The following is a 13,895-nucleotide window of genomic DNA, read 5'->3' as shown; positions in this document are numbered from 1 at the left end:
TTTCTGTCTGCTTGGAAGATGACTATGAAACTCTGAAACTTGGCAGCTGTAGAGAAAATCAGCAATGTTGTTGATAGAGTCAAAGAATTTGGGTCAAAATGTCCAAGAAAGAATATATATATATATATATATATATTATATATAGAATTGAATGCAAACAAATGCCTTAGTAGATCACATGAAATTTTAAAAGAAATGTCCTTTTGTCTTTCCTTGTCTTTGAAGCTGTGACTGTGTTACCCTCCAGTGCTTCAGCACTATTGAGTGTCATCAGGACAACTTTCAGTGGGTGTTCAGTTGCACTGGAAAACAATTTATGCAGAATTTTGTATTGCTCAAATCATTATTTGTATTTTTATTTGGATATTACTTTTCTGGTAATGTTTTATGAAAGGAGAAGACCTGAAAAAGCGAAGTAATTTTTTCCTTTGGTTTCTAGAATAAGAGCATAGGAAATGTGAACTAAAACAATATGAGAGCAAAAATTAAAATGACAAGCCCGTCTGGAGTTCTTATCCGATGATACACAAGTGTTTATACTGACTCTAGACATAACTGATAAAGCCACAATCTCATAAAAAGATTATTTCCAAAACTATTCCATTACCCTCAGAGAGCTGAAATTCTGATTTATTCATAGGAGTAGATCATAATAGCTCTAATTCCCTGAGAAGTGGGCATTGTATGATAATTGAGCAGGCTAGTACATTAATTGTCCTCCACTTCACCTCTAGATGTTTAACTCCTTATCTAGTCAACCAGCAAACAATAATACTCACTTATTTGTGCCTTACTGTTCAAATAATTTTTCTAACTGGGTAATTTATTTGAAATAAAGCAGAATAAGCATATTCATGTGGAAGGGATATTGAAATCATGTTAGATTAACATATTAAATGCCATTTGTTGGTAGGATAGGGGTTCTATGGTTTTATTTTTCAGCCATACAACTTTAGCTGAATAACAGTGATGTGATTTTGCATGGAGGAGTATTTCTCTAATTAATGGGACAGATTTAGAAGTTCTTACTGCATGGCTACTGCTTTCTTATGGCCTCTCTGTTCTCTCTCAATGATGCTTGTTAGGAGAGCAGGTAAGTGTGTGTTGGAAGGGGTGTGTGTGCCTGCAATGTCTGGCTCCTGTCACAGGACTGAATGAAGCAACTGGTGGTAGGAAAGAGGCTCTGACTTGTTTAGTTTAAGATGAAAATGTGCACGTTGCTGGTTTAGAGTCAGTCCCTGGAAGTAGATCGAAATGCAGCTGAAGTAGGAGGCTTTTTCAAGTGAATAAAGTCAGTAGTCATCCTGGAGTACTAGAGGAAACTAATGTTTTCTCTTGGAGGGGGGCGGGGAAACCTCCCCCAACCCCCCAATGTTTTTGCAAGTGAAACTAGTAGATGAGAAGTAAAATTCTGCCCTCTACTATTAACAATCTCAGGGACTCAGAAAATGACAGTAACACTTTAGTGTGCTAAGAAGTTCACCTGCCTTGAAATGTTTTAAAAAAAGTCTGAGGAGATCAAATTATTAATGAATAATCTCAGCAAAGGACTGGATGTCTGATGATGTGATACAAAGCATTTGTTAGGCAAGACTCAGGTACTGCCAGTTCTCCAAATTTTGACTAAGTGAGCTTTAGAAGTTAGCAACATGTTGCCTCTCAAAGCTTATTAGATAGAAATGGATGATTATGCAGGAAGACTTTGGACTCACTGGACACAATTTAAAAGAAATGACATTCAGGAAAGGATGTATTTCTTATAAATAGCAGAACTAAAAACAATACTGTTGAAACATTATTTTCTTGGTCTTATATGAATAAACCACAAGGCCACAAGCCTCCAGGAGCAATAAATTGTGCTTTGGGTTGTGGGTGCCTGGCCAAAACCTGGCTATCACAAAGCAAAAGAGGTCATAACTTGGGTGTCTTGTGTACATGAGTATGTCACCAGGGGTCTGTACATGTAATATTTGGGGTGTCTATGCCTGGTTTGAGGGCACTGTCGTAGTCTTGGCGTAGTGCTTCGGCTGTACCGGCAGCACTTGTACACAGCTAGCTACAGAAGAGCAGCAGGGAACCGTGGCGGCAGCCCTACTGTACGTTGTGGAGGTGGTGTGTCTTGTGCCTCCTCTGACACCATGCCACCATCTGTGGAGGCAATCACAGTATGTTCCCTGTGTGCTGGACAGCCTCTCCTTCCCTCTGCTGCATGGGCTCTGACCCCACTGCAGCCTTGGGGCAATTGCTGCAAAGGGATGGCAGGGTGCTCATGCAAAAGTGGGGTTTGCAGTGTGTTGTCCGTGCCAAGGGGACCCTGTTAGATAAAACAGTTGCACTGACTGTGGTCTCTGACTAATGAGACACAAATCTAGTGGTGAGCGCTAAATAACATTGATCTTTAAGATTTTGAAGTAGCTGAGGACCTGTGATGTTAAAGTTGACACCAAACCTGTGTGGGTTGCCAGACCTATAATGAAAGAGCATGACTGAGAAGAAACCTCTTGCCTCTCTCTGTTAGTGCCATAGGCTTGGATTGTAAACCTGAACCCATATTTTGTGAGAGAGAAAGCGGGAGATCAATTGGATGTTGTCTTACACTGCATTTATAAACAATGCTTTTTGCTTCCATAGAGGGTTTGTTTTACCCAATTAAAAATAAAGTCACTGCTCCAGATAGGCTCCTCGGTATAAGAAGTCAGAGTTATCCTCACCATCAAGCCACTGGTATTTTGGATCACTCCTCAAGCATTATCTATAATTTTAAAATCCACATGGTTAATCTCACTTTATGAGAAGGAAAGTTTTGCTGATCTGTTTTTATTCATGGCTGTCTAATACAGGCTTTTCAGTACTGTCCAGCCAATTTTAGGAACATGTGCAGAGAGACAAGATCATTTCTGACTGGTACTTGGAGAATTATGAGTTTCCTCAGGGATTTTTTTTCTCATTTGTTAATAATAATTATTATTATTATTAGTAGTAGTAGTTTACCACTCAAAACATGTGAGTGCTCCAGCAGAAGCCTCTTCCTGTGGTATTTCCCTTCTCTCTGGGAGCATGCAGCAGTGGCGAGTGGCAGTGTTAGGCGCTGCCCTGCCACTGGGGGCTCCTTCCAAGCACAGCAGGTGCCAAAAACCAACACTGTTGCTTCTGCAGACAGCTCGTGCTTCTTGTGCCTCCTCAGCTGAGCTGTTGTTATCCACCCGAGGCCAACGATGAAGCTATAGGCAGACCCCTCAACTGGCCATCCTTTCTGCCCAAAAAATTCTTTCCTTCCCAAAGCAGCAAGATCTTTGTAGCTTCCCACTAAAGATACTTTCTTCTTCTTGTTTCACCAGAGGAATGACCTGAAGCCAGGGCTTGCTGAGGTGGAGACCATATGGAAACTGTTTGCTCAGCTGCCATCAGCATGCTGTGGAAGGTGAGGGGTGAGATGGACTTGATGAAGGCAGCCCTGTCTTGGGAAATTGTTGATTAGAAAAATAGCACCAAGTTGTAGCTTATCAACTCTAGATATATTTTGAGTAGTCCTTTCCTGAATGGGATTAAATTACATATAGTGTTAATGCAGAGTCTTCTGCAACAATGTAAATGAGTTGTTAACATGGCACTTCATTGCAGTAATAATTCAAAGCTACTAGCAGGCTTGATGGGTCTGCAATAAATGTTTTATTATTTAGGAAAAATATACTCTACAAGTTGCAATATGCCATGCTCATTCATGCTGTAAATCAACAAAGATCAGCAGACTGAATAGGAAAATGAAAAGCTTATTTAGGAACTGACACAAGCTTTCAGATGAGCAGGGATGGCTGAAGTTAACGGCATTCATTTTTCTTTGCTTGTCACAGTTGCCACTTGAATTTCACTGCTAAAGATTGTGGGTAGTTTTGCTTTATGAAATTATATCTACAGAAACAGTATTTGCATTTATATAGGCTTAGTTATAATAAAGTTAAACCTAACACACCCCCTTGCTTCTGCAAACAAACAAACCAACCAGCCAACCAGAAACCTCAATGTTAAAATAATATTTATCCTTAGTTTTTATAGATCTTAATAGGATTCAGCTAAATGGTTCCCGCTGGCTGCTTTGAAGGCTCGAAACTGGTGACCAGGTGAAATGCAGGAGTGCAGAGCTACAGCCACATGTCAAACTTCAGCTCTCCTGTAAGGCTACCCCTGTCCTTAAATGGGTAAAACCAGAGTTTTCTTTAAAAATGTGCTCAATGAATGGTGAAGGAAGGCACAGATTGAGTGGAAAGGGTAGGAGACTGGGAATTGAGTTGGTCCTCATGGTCTGGTGATGAAGTGCCTGAAATCGGCTCCACTAACATCCTCTCTTGTCTCCCCTGATCATGTGAAGACCCTCACTTGAAGTTTGCAGCATGGAAAATGCAGGTTCTGAATGCTGAACGTTGGCTTGTCCTGAAAACTGTATGTGTTCGAACACGGTGTAAACCCCTTTCCAAGCTCTGTATGTTGATGTCTCCTTAGAGAGATGTGACTGCTTTGGCTGATCCTACCAGGGGAAGGAGGAACCAGGACAACAAGAAAAGCAAGTCAAGATAATGCATCCCATGCCTATGTTGGCTTTAAAAAGACAAGGTTTTCTAAGCCTTTCAGAAATATTTTTTTTTTTTTCCCCACAAAGGAGATAACATGAAAATATTTTTTAAAGCATTTGCCTGATGATGCCGTACCCCTTATCATGAGTCTCCAAAGCGAAAAGCTGCTTTGTGCATGGCAATTCAGCTGGACCTGCCTGATGAGGGTATCAGCATGGAGTGGTTATAGAAGGAGGATGTGCCTGGAACACAGTGGGACAGAGCAGAGCCTCCCCTGATGAGTGTGCACAAGTCTGTGACCACAGCACTGTCCTGAGAAAGCTGCCTATGGATGGAGAAAACAGAAGGAGAAAAGCCAGTGGGTCTCTGTTCAGGTTTCTGCCTACTGGTATGTGTGTATTTGAACATGTATTAGCATGAATGTGAACATTCATGTGTGTACATATACACACACAAAGCAATTTTTGTTTCTCTGTAGTCATCTGTGGGTTTCTTCCAGTTTGGCAGGTGCATGTGTCTGCCAGTGAATGGACATTTTCCCAGTGCTCTTGGTTGTGGATTTACTTAGCTAGCTACAAGATTCACTGACCATCTCAAATACCCAATTTCAGTAGGTCAGTTTGCATCACTTAAATATACCATGACTTTGTTGTGGTGCCCTACGTGCCTGTAGGAGAGCTCAATCTTGTAGCCAGCAAAACTGCCTCTGCGCTGGGAAGGCTGCTGGAAGTAGAGCTTGCAAAAGATGAAAACACAACAGTTTTTCTGCAGGGGGCTGTTCCACTGACTTAGTCTTGAACCTGGTGTTGGGCTGTTCAGACAATGTCTGGTGTAAGCATCCCGTGGCTGGGAGCAATCTCCTTGAGGCAGGTTGTCTGCACTCCAGTGACTGGTCCTGTGTTTGAATATGTTCCTCCAGCCCCCCAGGAGTACTGGCAAGGCCCTGCTGATGGTACAGCACCATGAATTCCTGTGGCTGGGAAAAGCTGAGGCCTGGGCATCGTGTCCTGCTGAGGAGGCTTCAGGAACGTTACCCTCAATTTTCTCACTCTCTTGAGCTTTGAAACCTCCACTTTAACTTTTCAACCATGGAAATATTTTAAGGATATTTGTGATGTGTGAGAATCCTTTGGAAGTGATGCGTTACGTTCCCCAAACTATTTAACTTATTTTGTCAACCACAAAAGTGAAATGGCTTTTCCCCTTTGGAAATGTAATAATAAGTGCTTTATTTATGAGAATAGTATCTGCAAAAAATTTAATTTGGAGAGCTGTCTTAGACTTCTTTCAAATAGATTTATCTATTAGCTTTTGTCATCATGATAATTTAAAAAAAGGCAAACATAAGTCAAAGACTAGAAAAAGTCACCGAGATAGTCCATCCATAGTGTAGATTTTGTGTTTTTTTCACAGAAAAATGTTTTCCTTCTTAAGCTAGCCATTTATATGCTAAGGAAAGTCCAATTAAGATGACTGAATTGTAAGTGTCACAAATAGAGAAGGCAAAGGACATTTAATTATAGCTGTGCTGCCAGGCACCAATATAACAAAAGAAAAAATGTTCACCTACAACAAAAGTACTGCCTAATACATTTGGTGTAATAAAGAGACAATATATGGTCTAAACATACACTTCCAAACAGTTCAAAAAGCTGTATCTTCTGATTTTCATGAAGCTGTTTTCCAATTATCAACACAGTTTAAGAAAAAGTAATATTTTTTTAATATTGAGACCTTCAACTTTGTTCACAGGTTGAAGAAAAAGCATCATGCATTAAGACAAAAATGTTGCCTAAGAAAATGGATTCGTGACCCAGAAGAATGTATAATTGATGCACGTGGTTGTCTGGATGGTAGAATAACAATAGCAACCATTAGAGATGAGAGCTGGAACTAGTCAGGCAGTGAGGCAGGATGTATTTTATAGGTCATGTGGGCTCCATTCAGATCTACAGGTTGCTATTCCTTCTCCATACTTGAAAGCATTTAATGGATTATTATAAAAGGAAAAGGATGGTATGCAATAATAGTTTAAAATGAAGCTCTGTATATATGTCACCACTGTGTGACTTCTAAATGAATGCTTCATGTTTAAAATTTTCCCATGGCTTACTTGAAAGTTTGCCAGAGCATCACAGAATTAAAACAATGAATTGACCAGCAGCAAGAGTAAAGGACACTGAAAAGTACAGTAGAAACAGTTTTACATGGCATGGAAAATAATAAATAAGAAAAATTCACCAAGAAATATTTTTCCAAAGCTGCTGTCTGTTCTCTTCAAGGCAGATTGAACTGGTTTTATTCTGTGTTGTTTCATAATATTAAATTAAGAAAAAAGAAATCTTTGAAAAGAGGCTTAACTGTCAAACAATCAAAGCCAAGAGCGTGTAATACTGAAGTCAAATTCAGAATCCCTGCTTGCCTGGAAAATGCTTCTTTCATATCAAAATTGATACAAGTTAAAGGGTGGAGGATCTTTTCTGCTTTGTTTCACATGAACATAAAAGTTTTATTCCTGCTTTTAATGGGTAGTATTTTACAAATGTAATGGAACATAATTTTATCAGGTTTCCCTAAGGGAAAGTCATGGCATGGTTACACAGGCAGTCCCATCTCATTTAGTATAATGCTTACAATATACATGCAAATATACTTAGGCAACTCAAGTTAGACGTAGATTGAATGGCATTCAGATAATCATAGAGAAGTGTAGATGCTGAAGAAAGTTTTGCAGGAGAAATATGCATTGAATGACTGGTCCCTTGCAGCCACACATGCCCTTAAGTAGTGTTTCTCTGTGATGCAGAAGATACAAGCTGTGCCAGACATACATTTGGCAGTCCAGGCTGGACATCCTAGTTCAGCCCCATTGATAGCATATCCCAGCAGTGAGAGAGAAGGATTGAGGGGATGGGAACTCTTGTGGCTTGCAGTGTCCTAAGCAGCAGGGACAACCTGGAGAAGGAGCCATCCCCTTACAGGCAGAGCTCCTGCACTGCCTCTTGGGATAACTGGCTGCAGGGTGGTGGGATGCAGAAGGGGGTCTGTGGGCATGGAATGAGGTTCAAGCCAGGTCAGATAGAGGTGCATGGTGATGGAACTGGGAGTTTCAGGTGACAGAGTTTGCTCTCCAAACTCCTTGCACAGGGAATTTTTCAGCTAGGGATTAAATAGATCTTTAAGTTATAAATAATGAAGTAATGATTTAACGCAATGCAAGCTGCAGTTCCAGCACATTGGATGTAGAAAGCAAGTAAAAATCTGTATTATAAGCTGGTATGAAAAGTCTTACATTTGTGGGAGTTGTAGGGTTGCTCTTTCTGGAGTGGCTTGTGCATCGATGAAGGAGAGGCCTGTAAGAAAAATAATCTGCTTTTAATAAAATAATCTGTTTTTAATAACCTTCTATTTTCTTGTAGGGGATGATTGTGCAATTTTAAAACATTCTACTTGCACATGTGAGCGTAGCACATTCCCTAGTTCATAAACAATACATAGTCTTTTGGTTCCAGATTAATTCTTTTTGCTGAATTCATGCCAGAGTCTCTTCTCAGATCTGGCTCTCATTAAACCTGAATGTACATCAGTCTACCATCACAGAGATCAGAGAAACTGTCCCAAATTTTCATTGGTGAAGTCATGTAAAAGTTTAGTCTATGTGAATCTAGTGTTGATGCTGGTTATTTGGAGATGCATGAAGTAGGCAATCATAACTCGCCTGGAGCCAAAGCAACAGCAGTTTCTAGTGCTCTCCCGCGGGACCACTGGCAGCAGAACTGCCACCTCTGCACCAGGCGCTCAGAGCTGCTGCTGTAGCTGACATCTGGATTGCAGGTATGAGGCCAGCAGTGGGCCTGACAGCTGCTGCCCTATTTGGGTAGGCAACCTTTCTTGTTTGTTTTGGGAAGGTCGAGGAATAACAAAGAAATAATTAAAAATGAAATGCAGAACCTCAACATCTGTTTACGTTAGATTTCTTTTAAACTTTCCCACCGTCAATGTTAGTAGTTCAGATCTGCAGGGAATAGCAATAGGTAGATTAGCACAAAATATGCATTACAGATATATCCCTGTATCTGCTGTGGAGAGAACTGGATTAAGTTCTCAATACTTAAAATACATATTGCTTTTTTTTTTTTTTTTTTTTTGTATCATACTTAGTGCTCTCTGTTCCCTGACACATTTGAAGCCAAACTGCTTTTTAGTGATGAGTGGGAATATTTGTTTAACATATGTTTGCTTTATTTTCTTCACATTTCTATTTGCCATGTCTCAATTACCTGCCAATACTCAGCAATGTGAATTGTATCAGTTTCCTTTTAGTCAAGTGTAAAATTTATCATTCGGGTAAACTAACGCCCGAGTCAGTATCAGACCGAGAAAATGTTTGCTCTTCCTTGCTTATTAGTTAGCATTTCACCTGTGAGCTTGGGAAGGGTAAATTTCAGAGTGCATCTTATTTAACCTCTAAAAACATATCCTCTGTTCAGTAGAGAACGGGTACCCCAGGGCTGTGCCTGCCCAGCTCAGGCTTCTAGGGGACATAGTTGCCAGATGCTTTCCATCACAACCTTGTCCCATGAGCCTACCTTGTTTTTCTGTCTTTTCCTGTCTAAGGAGATGTTTTGAGATGGGATGTAACACTGAATTCAAGTTTTGTTTCTTTGTTTGCTTTTCAAGATTAGCAACAGCTTAGTATGAGCGCTGAAGTCTGTGATCCTGTTGGGTGTCCCAGGCTCCAAGCCTGCTGCTGTCGTTTTCTTCTGTAATACAAAGGGATGGCTCTGTTCCTGCTGTTTGCAAAATAGCTTTAGCTGTTTTTTAGAAGACATTTCTAAACCAAGTAAATTGGTAATGTGGTTCAATATCAGCCAGAAATACAGGAGGGGAGATTTTTGTTTAACCAAGGCTTGTTCCAATTGCAGGAAAATTCAGACAAATGAAGGAAACGTGAAGTAAGTGGACCAAACCTAGACTGCTTTAAGCTCCGCTGTGGATGATCTAATTCAAAAGGAAAATGTCCTTAGTTCATGGTAGTTTAATCCTCTTTTGCAGTAAAGTCAGACCACTTTACCTCTTAATAAGAATACCCACACAGGAATTTAATGCATTTTAACTTACATGCATTATCATTGTGTGTTTAGTTGATTTATCTTAACTTTCCTGAATGATCTTCTGTATAAAAAGCCCTAGACATAGATATATGGTACAAGCCTTGTTTAAAACATAGTCATTTAGCCATGTCCTTAATCTGATATGGGTTTTATGTAACTATGTTAAGTGATAGCTGAGAACTGCTTTGCAAGTTGTTCATATACATCCTGATCCCACAGGCTAACAAAGTTAACTCTTTATTTGTGACTGCACTGCCCAGAAATGTTTGGAAAGCCTCAGTAAAAGTGCTTGGCATCTGCTCGCATGCTGGGTGCTGCAACACTGTCATGTTTTAGCCCAGCCGGTGACAAAGAACCATGTGGCCACTCTCTCACTCCTCACCCTGCTGATGGGATGAGGAAGAGAATCAGAAGGAAAAGGCAAAACTCGTGGGCTGGGATAAAGACAGTTTAACAGAACAGCAAGAGGAAGAGGAAAAACAACAACAATAACAGTGATTAATTGTTTCTGTATATTCATTTATGTACAACTGCTCACTGACTGGAACCTGAAATGCCCAGCCCATTCCCAAGCAGTGATTCCTCCCCCCACAGCCAGCTCTCCCTTTTGGGTAGTTTGGGTCAGCTGCTCCAGCTGTGTCCTGTCCCAGCTTCTTGTGAAAATTAATCCTGTCCCAGCTGGAACAAGGACAAAAGCCAGTGACTCTTCAGATACAATCCCAAATTCTAGAATTTTGGGGCTGAGGCTCAACAAAGAGAATTCTTGTGATGACTCTTATTTCAGTCTATCCTCTGTGCTTTTTTGCAGGCCAAAGATGAAATGATACTAATCACTTTGAAGGAACTTTGCCAACATGATTATAATATCAGCAGAATGCTGGCAACATCTCTCAACTTCAGTGGAGATCTTCGATCCATACCTGATGGGAAGGAAGGGAAGAGGAAACACTGACTAGATCTTTTTCCAGCCTGTCTTTGAAACAGTTTTCTTGGAGGGAATGACATTTTTAATGCCAGACAAATGGTAGTGACCAACAGGACAAGATAGTGCTGGAGGCATGGAATGCTGTGCAATGTCAGCAGAAACCAAGATTATGGGAGTCTACTTCTGAACAGATTAGAGTAGGACTGGCCACCAGGGGTGTCCCACGGCAATGAGAATCCTTGCTGCTGCTCAGCTGATTCAACTGGCTACCAAGACAAATGAAATGGAAGATGTCATCAGCATGATGCTTGCCTCCTGAATGGTAAGTACCAGCTGTCTCAGGACACCATTGATAGCTTTGTGAAGCTGCTGTGATCAGGAAGCTCCACAGCCATTTATTGGTCTTCCATAACAAGTCTTAGTGTTCAGCAAAAGAAAGCAGTGTTAGGCTTAGATGATGCTAGTTACTCCATGGGCTGTTAGTGTGGGATGCTCCAGAAAGGCTGAGTACCTAGGTTTTTCCTCTGTGGCTAAAGAAATTCCTTACTAGAAAGCTGGGAAGGAGGATGCTTATATTCAGAAACATAGCGGGTGCATGAGAAATGCTGAAGCGGCTGCTGGTTTCCTGGTTGCTGTTCCCAGCAGAGGGGAACACAGGCTGTGTAGGTAGTATTGAAAGATTTACACTGCTATGTAACTGCTACTGCTACAGCACATTGCCTTTTATCTAAGTTCCTCTTGTCGTCATGCAACAGGAGGTGCAGCAAGTGCTAGGAGCAGATTTCCCCAGTAGACCACAAGAGGAGTAGGGAATTCTTTGCAGATTATTTAAACCTTTCTTTCTTGTTTCTGCAGCCTTGTTTGAGCAGCTTACTTCATAGTGACTTTGGCCTGAAGCTGAGGACGCTAATAAAGCTGTTATATAAAAGCTTTATTGGTATTTGAGGAATTAAGCCTGTATTTGAGGAGCTAAAGTTTGCCTGGTCTCACGTTATTTTTTTATTTTACCAGTGTTTGTGTACCATGCCTCTTTGAGTTAATGCATAACAACTCAAGTCTGCTAAAAGTGTATGGCATTAATGAAACTGTGAGCCACATAAAAGACTAAATTGCTTTTTCTCTTTCTGTAATTGCCACTACAATAAAAGCTGCCTTTACTGTAAAATTTTTCAGGGTTAACCCCTGCAGAGATCCCAGCTTGATGAGGGAGAAGTGTGATTAGAGGTGTGTAGAAGGTGGAGAACAGCTGACTAATAGTAATTAGGGGTGCTCAAAGGCTGTAGGCAGCAGAGGGCAAAAGTTGCAACTGTGCTCCCCAGTTGCCAGATGAATTGCAGTGTAATGAGTCAGGGTCAGCTGTGGTCCCTCAGCAGAACAGCTTTGCCAACCCAGCCCTGCTTGCAACTCTGCTGAACATGGCAGAGAGTGTCAGGAAGGGGGTGGAGGGGACAGTTTTTGCTGTAAGTCAGGAGAAAAAGGGAATTGAGGTTTTATATTCTCTATGGCCACTCTCTTGAACAATAGTATAAATATCTTGGAGTGAGAGGGCAGGTGGGGCAGTCTGCTTACGCACGTGTAGGCAGAGGTTTCAGCCAGTAGTACAAGGGAAGGATCTGGTGGACATGCAGTGTTTCCTATGGGATAGATATGTCTACATCCCAGTAATTATGCCATCCCTATATTAATCCTAAATATAAAAAAAATCTCCTTTTACAGAAACATCAGTAACGTGTGCTTAAGTATTAGCTAATTCACCACATGCCAAATGTTGGTAATGTAATACATTGCTGAAAGTTGAAAAAAGCATCTACCAAAGGCATACAGGCATTGAATTGGTTTTACAAATCTACTTTTGTTTTTAAAATCGAATAAAAATGCTATATCTTTATGATCTGAGGGACTGTCTTTGCTAGAGAGATTGAACATATTCTTTGCAGAATTCACACAGTCAAACAACGCAAATGCAAACAAACTCTGGTGATGAGTGCTTGCCCTGCTTTCAGGATCCTATATGATTTGTTCTGTTTCTTTGTTTGTTTTTTTCTTTCTACTAGAACAAAAAATAATCTTGAGAGCATGGAAAACAGTAGATATTTAAAAAAGTCTTAAATACCATTTCATCTGGAAAAAGGTTTAGAATAAGTAACCTGCTGTGTTAGAAAAGGTTGCTAATTATCTGATTTTCATTGTGGTTTAATTAGCAGCATCTACAGTAGGATGTGGGAGGTGTTTCTTATCACCTGTCAATGAAAAAGTTGTCTTTCGTAGGAGGGTAAGTGATGCCAACCAAAATGCAGCCTGATTTTAGATCTTCAATAATGTTCTCTTTAAAGTCTTTTGATGGGCAGAGGTGATTGGTCCTTAAGCAATTAAGAGAGTGGAGAAGAGTGGTACTAGTGCCCCAACTATCTTCAGTCCAAAGCCTGGCAGGTCTGAGAGCCGCCAGCAGCCTCAGTGCCTGCTGTGAAAGGAGATGGCTCTCACTGAAAAGGGCTCACAGGGTGCAGGTGGATGGGGCACATTGCACCCAGCAAGTCCTTACAATTAGAGGAGAAATTAAAACAAGTGGGAGTGTCAGTTCAGGAGTATCAGACTAATAGTTTGCTATCTGTGAATCAGATGCATGTTAGCAGAGGCAAAATATATCTGGTAAAGTGTGCTCTGTCTTGATGTTATGTTTTCTTTGTTGTTAGCTGTTTTAATAAATGCAGTCTGTTATTCTCTCTGAATGTATCGTATAGCTAATAGAGTTGGGTATAGGTAGTGGTCATTCGTTATGGACAGCTCTACCCATAGCAGCTGGATGCACAGAAATGCTGGAATCGTCTTAATGAGGTGACGGATCTGAGGTGGAAGTTGCTGGGGTCAGCGGAAAGGTGGCATTTAATGTCCACCAGACCAAACAACACAAGGTTGAATCCTTACCTTAGTTAGACTTGGTAAAGTTTCTGTAATCCAAAATAATAGTTTTCTTGCGTGCTCTATGTGTTTCCAAACATTTTTATTCTTCCTCCGGAGGCTGAGATGCAGAAAGCTGATAGCCAGGGTAGGCGCAGTCTACTGAGAATCGTAGTAGTTAGTATTTTAGCAATTATTTCATGTTCACAAAGGTGTTCTGGGCTCTTTCTGTTTAGAAATGGCAAGGGCTGCACTTAATGTATTTCTGCTGGAAGACAGTAAAATGGGGCATTCATGTTCCGTAAAGAGGATTACAGACTAAAAGATATTTTGGACTTCTGGTGTCCATAATGATTTTGAATGTATTAGGCGAAGCAGAAAACATAAAAA

This window comes from Numenius arquata, chromosome 8, assembly GCF_964106895.1.
Source record: "Numenius arquata chromosome 8, bNumArq3.hap1.1, whole genome shotgun sequence".
Lineage (NCBI taxonomy): Eukaryota > Metazoa > Chordata > Aves > Charadriiformes > Scolopacidae > Numenius > Numenius arquata.
This window is presented reverse-complemented; position numbering follows the sequence as displayed.